The sequence below is a fragment of the Heterodontus francisci genome, chromosome 30 (genome assembly GCF_036365525.1).
Source record: "Heterodontus francisci isolate sHetFra1 chromosome 30, sHetFra1.hap1, whole genome shotgun sequence".
Lineage (NCBI taxonomy): Eukaryota > Metazoa > Chordata > Chondrichthyes > Heterodontiformes > Heterodontidae > Heterodontus > Heterodontus francisci.
Genome location: NC_090400.1, coordinates 34,273,072 through 34,281,770, shown reverse-complemented (window position 1 = coordinate 34,281,770; position 8,699 = coordinate 34,273,072). Strand labels below are relative to the sequence as shown.

The window sequence follows — 8,699 nt, the reverse complement described above, 5'->3', positions numbered from 1 at the left end:
GTTCAAATTAGGGCAATCAATTAACTAAATACAAAATTAGTGGCTGCAAATGTGTTTTATATCGTGTATTATAGGTGTATAATACTGATATATGTTGCGCACTATTCGTATTCGAATATTTTTTAATGATTGGAAATGTTGATATGAACGTGAAGCAAATAATTCAGCTTTAAAAAAAAATCTTCGGGGGTGGGGGACAGCATTTAATCATTAATGGAGAATGTAGTACTTGTCGGGCGTCCATCTATTGCTTTATGTTTAATTAAATTATGGAATCAGGAATCCACTGCGTCCTCAACTAATTCTTTGCAGCATGAAAAGTTTTGCAGTGGTCATAAAGACGGTTCGAGAGCTCAATGCGCCAATCGTGGGATCGCAGGCGGCCAGGTCGGTGAAGGCGGAGTCTCTCACTGACACTTTTTAAAAGACAAACATCGAGTTTGAAACCATTTATTTGGTTGTTTCCCCTCTCTGGGAACCATCTGAACCCCACCCCCAAAGGCTGCGGAACGCGGGTGAAGTCTCTCCTGCCGGAAAGAATACGTGTCATCGCGCTCCGTCAGTGCACAAACTCCCTTTTCCTGGTGAGTGCCTTGTGTGGATTTATGATTTGTTTGTTTTTTTTTTGGTACTGTGTTCTGGATATAATGTAGGTTCTGACTGACTTGCGACAAAGAGGTCGTGGTCAGCACTCCTGGAAGCCAGAAGAAGGAGTTGCTGCTGACGTTTGTCTTCTCAGATTTCTCTGTGAGGCCTGGCAAGTGTTTAGAGTTGTTTTGTTTCCCAGTCCACCGTTTTGGACGAGTTAAATGCACAAGAGTTTTTGTGGGGTGGAGTGGGATCTGCTTTCCCGCTGTGAATCCCTCTCTGCATAAACTTGCTCAGCCTCATTCTCTTTGTAATCCCATATCCTGCTGTTTATGGAACTTCGGGAGAAAGCTGACATCTTTTCCATTTTGATGTAACCCGTAAACCTGCCAATTGGATTCTTTCCAGTCGTCCCTGATTTAAAGGGAACACCGAAACATTTATTTGGTGGCCCCCGCTGCTCCCTTCACTTAATACTTCACTCCATGTGTTGGGTGTAAATTCCCAAATTCAATACTTAAATTTCCGGACCGTTTTGGGTTGGTTTGAAAAACGCTTCTTGTCCACTTGTTCTCATGTAGCAATCTGTTATATTTGCCCTCCACTAATTTTACACTTAAATGATGTTCACGTTGTACTAGTGCAAAATTTAATATAGAACATTTATGGCAACTCAGAACAAAATCAAAAGATGACATTTTCTTCGAATATTAAATTTTGACCTTTTCAATATCAATCAGCAGCACTATTGAATTGGGAGGAAATTTTAGGAGTGCGTTTTACTGTCACCAACAACCCAGATTGTAAACCTATTTCAATATATAAAACTGTGACATATGTCAAAACAGACCATGTTGCTCAATCAAAGCTAATGTTTATTATTTGCAAGGGGTTCTACTGGATACTAAGATCCCTGGTTAGAGTGTTGCTTGTCTGACGAAGGTTACCATGACCACAGTTGTATTTTGTCACAATTTCAATGAGCCAAGCAGCTGTAACAAAGCTTCCTTATCCACCAAATATTAGCCCAACATGTATGTTTGCGTAATACAAAAATCTCATATTCCCCAAAATGAAAAAGTGGGTCTGTGTCTAGATTAAATACTCTTGGTGTTGGTATTGAATTAGTGCTGCAAGAGCAGCACAGGATCACTCTCTGTTCTTCCGTTAGGGTAATTGCATGGCTTCTACTGATTTTTACCCCGAAATGGTTCTGCTGCAATCATTGGCACGTTGGATGGAAGATCAATCATTTTATTCATATGGCAAAATGGATAGAATCAAAGGATACAATTCTCAAAACACCAGTTAAAATCTCATTTATTAATAGAATTCACTTACTCAGTTCATCATAATCCAGTGGCCCTATTTATTCTCATCCAACCATTGAGAGTTGATGTATATGTATAAAGGAAGAGAAATAAATGGCACTCAGTTTTGTTGCCTAAATTACTGTATAATACGATGATCCTTCAACTGGTGACTATGTATTGTTTCGCCAATCACATTTATTACATAGCTCAGCAATTTTATGGAGAAGTGCAAGTTCTGTTGTAAAATAACTTTAGTTATGATTCTATATCGCGTAGTTCTTGTGTTCTTTGTTTTTGTGCTTTTTAATTATTGGGAAATAAAGTTAAAGGGCCAAATCCCATACTGCGGTACATTAACAAATTGATGAATGTCAAACAGAAGAGATAAATTAGGAAGCAGTAATTAGATGACAGTAGTTAGGGGAGAGTGAGAGGAGCAGACTGAGGATAAAACCAGGCTGGAGAGGAGAGGCAGAGCTTAAAAAGCCTTCCAGCACATCTATAAAAGACCCTGAGAAGTCCACTGTGTCAACTCATCTCGTCTCCTGTCTTTGAAGAAAAACCTGCTAAATTAATTCTCAACGCCGCCTGAAAAGAACTGTTCTAAAAGATACCAGTTACCCACCTGGAGGCCAGTTTTGGAACAGAACATATCTCATCTACTGTTTTCTTTAGGAATGAACAAGTATTCAGCCCAAGTGTTTTGTTGTCTGTAACAGAGCTCTGAACAAAAAACCAGAAAAATAAAAGGGATAACGTGTGTGTGTGCGCGTGCATGCATGATGATTTTGTTCATTAAAGAAACCTAGTTGGTGTGCTTTATTCTGGGGAAAAATAGAGTATATTGTTGTTGGTATCGGTAAGTGGGAAAATTTTAAATATAGGTTGTGACCTGTGGACGAGAGTAAACAGTGCACTCCTCCCGCATTGGTCGTAACAATAGACATGGCAGGGCAGGTGGCGGAGCAGGCTTGAAGGGCTGAATGGCCTACTCCTCCTAATTTGTATGGTGGGCTCGCAGATGCAGCATGTGGGAGTTTCTGGACAGCATTGCAGTTCCAGATAACCACATCTGAAGCTTGGGGAACTTCAGCTCCGAGTTGTTGGGTTGGAGTCTGAGCTGCAGGCATTGCAGGGCACCAGGAAAGGGGAGAGTTACCTGGGTACCTTGTTCCAGAAGGCCATCACACCCCTTAAGTTAAGTAGTACTTTAGAGTTGTCCGGGACAGGAGGGCGTGACTGCGAACCAGGCAGGTCTGGGGATCTGGGATGTAATAATGGAGCAGCCTTGGCCCTTGTCTTTGTCCAAAAGGTATGAGGTACTTGCTTCATGAGTGGATGAAAACGAGCATGGCAGGGTGAATGGGCCAACTGACCATACACCATGGTGCAGGAGCCCATTGAAGTGGGGAGAGTGAAAAGGAATGTGGTAGTGATAGGGAACAGTATAGACAGCGAAATAGATATGTTTCTCTATAGCTGAGACTGGGAGTCCCGAAGGTTGTGTTGCCTGCCTGGTGCCAGAGTTCAGGACGTTTTGCAACTGGAGAAGAACTTAAAGTGGGGGGGTGGATCCAGTTGTTGTGGTCCATGTAGGAACCAGTGACATTGGAAGAACTAAGAATGAGGTTCTGTGGCGGGAGTTTGAGAAACTGGGTTCTAAATTAATAATCAGAACCTCAAGGGTAATAATCTCTGGATTACTACCTGAGCCACATGTAGATTAGAGAATTAAATGCGTGACTTAAGGAGTGGTGCGGGAAGAAGCGGTTTTGATACATGGGGCAGGACGTCAGAAATGCTCCATCCATCAATGTTGGCGATCATGCTCTGGAAGTGGTTCAAGAGTTCACCTACCTAGGCTCAACTATCACCAGTAACCTGTCTCTAGATGCAGAAATCAACAAGCGCATGGGAAAGGCTTCTACTGCTACGTCCAGACTGGCCAAGAGAGTGTGGGAAAATGGCGCACTGACACGGAACACAAAAGTCCGAGTGTATCAAGCCTGTGTCCTCAGTACCTTGCTCTATGGCAGCGAGGCCTGGACAACGTATGTCAGCCAAGAGCGACGTCTCAATTTATTCCATCTTCGCTGCCTCCGGAGAATACTTGGCATCAGGTGGCAGGACCGTATCTCCAACACAGAAGTCCTCGAGGCAGCCAACATCCCCAGCTTATACACACTACTGAGTCAGCGGCGCTTGAGATGGCTAGGCCATGTGAGCCGCATTGAAGATGGCAGGATCCCCAAGGACACATTGTACAGCGGGCTCGCCACTGGTATCAGACCCACCGGCTGTCCATGTCTCCGCTTTAAAGACGTCTGCAAACGCGACATGAAGTCCTGTGACATTGATCACAAGTCGTGGGAGTCAGTTGCCAGCGCTCGCTAGAGCTGGCGGGCAGTCATAAAGGCGGGGCTAAAGTATGGCGAGTCGAAGAGACTTAGCAGTTGGCAGGAAAAAAGACAGAGGCGCAAGGGGAGAGCCAACTGTGTAACAGCCCCGACAAACAAATTTTTCTGCAGCACCTGTGGAAGAGCCTGTCACTCCACACACCACTGACCACCTCCAGGCGCTTACCCATTGTCTCTCGAGATAAGGAGGCCAAAGAAGAACATAAGGACGGTGGTAAGAAAGGATCTGGGCTCAGAAAACCAGGAAGTAGAATCAGTCTGGTTGGAGATTAGAAATAACAGAGGTCAGAAAATGCTAATGTAAAAAAGTTCATAGGCCCCCCCCAACAATGGCTATACCTTTGGGCAGAGTATTAAGTAAGCAATAGTTGGAGCTTGTAGCAAAGGCAATGTAACAATCATGGGGGACTTTAATCTTCATAAACACTGGTCAAATCAACTGGCAAAGGTAGTCTGGAACAATATGTTGTGGACTTAACAGCTAAAATTATTTTGGATCTAGTGTTGTGTAATGAGGCGTGGTTATTTCATAATATCAGTAAAAGATCCTCGGGGGAAAAAAGTGATCATAATACAATTGAATTCCATATTTAGGTTTAAGAGTGACATACCCGAGTCCGAAACAAGAATTTTAAACTTAAGCAAAGCCAGTTGCGTTGGTATGAGGGGAGAGCTGGCTGAGGTTGATTGGGTAAATACGCCAAAAGGTATGGTGGTAAATAAACAGTGGGAAACATTTAAAGAAACAATTCAAAAATACATTTGATTTAAAAAAAAAATAAAACCCCAGTGAGAAAGATCTATCCAGGCCTTAGGAGGGAGGTTAAGGATAGTATTAGATTAAAAGAAGAGGCTTATAATGTAAAGAATAGTAGTAAGCCTGAGGATTGGGAGAGTTTTAGAAACCAGCAAAAAGATGTGGAAAAAGTAGACTGAGAGAAAACTAGCCAAGAATATAAAAACAGATTGTAAGAGCTTTTACAAGTGTATATAAAAAAGGAGGAGAGTAGCTAAAGTAAATACTGGTCCCTTTGAGGCAGAGACTGGAGAAATTACGGTAGGGAATGAGGAAATGCGAGAGTTGTTGAACAAATATTTTGTGTTTGTCTTCATAGTAAAGGCATAAATTACATACCAGTAACAGATTGTAACCAAGCGGCTAATAAGAGTGAGGAAATTAAAGTAAAAGTATTAGAGACACTCAAAGGACTAAATGCCAACAAATTCCCAGGACCTGTTGGCCCACATCCTAGGGTTCTAAAAGAGAAAGCTGCAGAGATAGTGGATGCACTGGTTATGATTTTCCAAAATTCCATGATTTTAGAATGGTTCCAGAGGATTTGAGGTTAACAAATGTAACACTGCTATTCAAGAAAGGAGGGAGAGAGAAAATATGGAAACATAGGCTAGTTAGCCTAGCATCAGTCATCGGGAAAATTCTGGAATCTATTATGAAGGAAGTCTCAACAGTGCACTTAGAAAATCATAGCATGATCAGACAGAGTCAACATGATTTTACGAAAGGGAAATTGTGTCTGATAAATTTATTAGGGATATATATATATCAAGTAGGGTTTATAAAGGGAATTCAGTAGATGTAGTATATGTGGATTTCCAAAAGGCATTTAATGTGCCACACAAAAATTTAATACGCAAGTTGAGTGCTCATGGAGTTGGGAGTAATATATTAGCATGCATGGAGGATTGGTTAACAGATAGGAAGTAGAGAGTAAGGATAAACAAGGCATTTTCAAGTTGTAAGTAGAAGTAGTAGGATTAGTGCTGGGGCCTCAGCTATTTACAATTTACGTTAATGATGTAGATGAAGAGACCAAAAGTAATGTATCCAAGTTTGCCGACGATACAAAGATAGGTGGGAATGCAAGCTGTGAAAAGGACACAGAGGCTGCAAAAAGATATAGACAGGTTAAGTCAGTGGGCAACAAGGTGGCAGATGGAATATAATGTGGGGAAGTGTGAAGTTATTCATGTTGGTAGTAATAATAAAGAATATTTTTCAAAAGGTTTGCAACTTCTAACTGTGAATGTTCATTGAGAGTTGTGTGTTCACGTACAAGGAACACCGTTAGCATGCAGGTATAGCGAGCAATTAGGAAGGCAAAAGGCATGTTGGCCTTTATTGCAAGGAGACTGGATTACAAGAACAAGGAATTCTTGCTGCAATTGTACAAGTGAGGACACACCTAGAATACTGTGTATATTTAAGGAAGGATATACTTACATTGGAGGTGGTACAGCATAGCTTCACTAGATTGGCTCCCTGGATGAGACTTTTCCTATGATAGGTTGAGTAAATTGGGTCTATACTCTAAGGAGGTTAGAAGAATGAGAGGTGATCTCATTGAAACATACAAGATTCTGAAGAGGCTTGACAGGGTAGACACTGAGATGTTGTTTCCCTTGGCTTGGGAATCTAGAACACAGAGCACAGTCTCCGTATAAGGGGACTATCATTTCCCAAAGGGATGAATATGAAATCTTGTGATTCCAAACACCAGTGCTGGTGTTTCCCTTTCTATGTTGGAATAGTTGGCCTGTGTGGGGGATAAGCTTTTTGAACTGAAAGCTATTGGACATCAATTCTGCAACAAACATGCTCCCGCGCCTTTTGCGAGGCATCTACTTTGAGAGTAGTATCGTTGTTGGGATTGATGTACTGCAAACATGCATCCATTGATAATGTCTGCTTCAGCAAATCTAGTACATGCTGTTGGTCCTCATGCCACAGAAATGGTGTTTCCTTTCTGAGGAATTCCCGTAGAATCGAAGACTTCTTGGAGAGACTTTTAAATGTAAGTTGCTGAGAAATTGAAGAGGATGAGACCTCTTTGCAGGTCTTCGTTGTCTTGAGAGTTAGGCAGGGACTGAATAGTCTCTAATCTTGCTGGGATCCGGTATAATGCCCGTGTCTGAATAAATGCAGCGAAAGAAGTTACTTTGTCTCATATTTATAGCACATCTCTTACTGTTAAATACGAGGCCCTCTTTCTTAGCTCTTTCCATCAGGATGTGTAAATTCCTGTCCCGTTCTTTTGTGGTGCCCACAACTGCGATATTATCAGTGATGCATATACACCCTGGCACATTTTCTGTAATGTGATCCATACATTGCTGAAATAAATCCTGGATTACTGATCAGCCAAACGATGGGCGCAAGAAGCATGATCGCCCAAATGGAGTCCTGAAAGTTATCAATTCTTCTGAACTTTCAGAGAGATGGACTGACCAGTATCCATGCTTTGCACCTAATTTTGAAAAGAACTTGGCCTATGTGAATTTCAGATTCAGTTGTTCTAGTGTGGGGATTTTGTGAGGACAGCGTTTCGACGTCTGGGGTCCAAACAAACCCAGATGGTGCCATCTTTTTTGACTACAACTGCTATCGAGCTGCACCAATCTGCATGCAGTTGAACACGGCTGATGATTCCTTGCTTGTCCGTGGTATCCAGATCTGTTTTCAGCTTGTCCATGACATGGACACTACATTTCCTTGATGGATCTATAGAAGGAACCATGTCCTCCCTCACATGTAGGACAGCTTCTCCTTTTGAAACTTCCACTCTGTCAAAACAGTCTGGGTGCCTTCTTTGTAAATCTTGGATGGACTAGATAGGGTCAAACCTGTACTGGCTATGTGTCTTTGGCACGCTGCTGATCCCATGGATTGTTAGGATTTGAAGCTTGCTACATGCCGGCAGGCCTGCAAGTGCTGGATCATCTGTGTCGACGATGCAGAAAACCCGTTGTGCCCAAACACTGGTTCCATACCTGCACTTTAACCCTAGTGTACCGATACAGTTGTTCAGTGTACCATTTGTATGCAATAAGTCTTGTCTTTGTCAGTTGCATTATAGCTTTCCATCTCGCCAGGTATATGTTATTCATTATTCGCAGCAACAGAATGTTTGCACTTGCCCCTGTATTGACCTTTAGCCTTAACATATGTTGACCATTTTTCTTTGGGCACACTGTCAAAGGTTGTGAATGCTTCCCTCTGTAACTTCACCCATTTGGTGTGGAAGACTTGCTCGCCTTCAGTGCCCTGTGTGTTGCTCGCATCACTGTCAATCTTGTGGACATGTCTGTGTCTGATTTGGCTTTTGGCGGATGTATCCCAGTTTCTTCCACACGGTGTCTGCTTATTATGCTGCCGTCTGCTATGACTCATGGCTCAGTTTTCATTATTGGAGCTCCTGCACAGCTTTGTCCAGTGCCCTTTTTCTTGCCACACACCTTGCAATTGTTCTTGAAGGTGGGACAATTCCTCAGTTGGTACATCAGGCCGCACTTGCCACGTATCTTGCCTGGCTGGGTGTCCTGGTTATCTCGCCTATAGTTGTAATACCAAGTGCCTGTGTGC

The 8,699-nt window shown here is 42.4% G+C and overlaps 1 protein-coding gene across 2 annotated transcripts in view; it reads left to right on the top strand.

Annotated features, from left to right (window-relative positions):
* Window positions 1–403: 403 nt before the first annotated feature.
* The window catches only part of LOC137346500 (rab effector Noc2-like), a 252,244-nt gene continuing 243,948 nt past the window's right edge, over window positions 404–8,699 (top strand). The window contains exon 1 of one of the 2 annotated variants that reach the window (XM_068009967.1): window positions 404–584. The gene's annotated coding sequence lies outside the window, so the exon portion shown is untranslated. The remainder of the gene's footprint in view (window positions 585–8,699) is intronic. The other variant, XM_068009963.1, reaches the window with a different exon arrangement.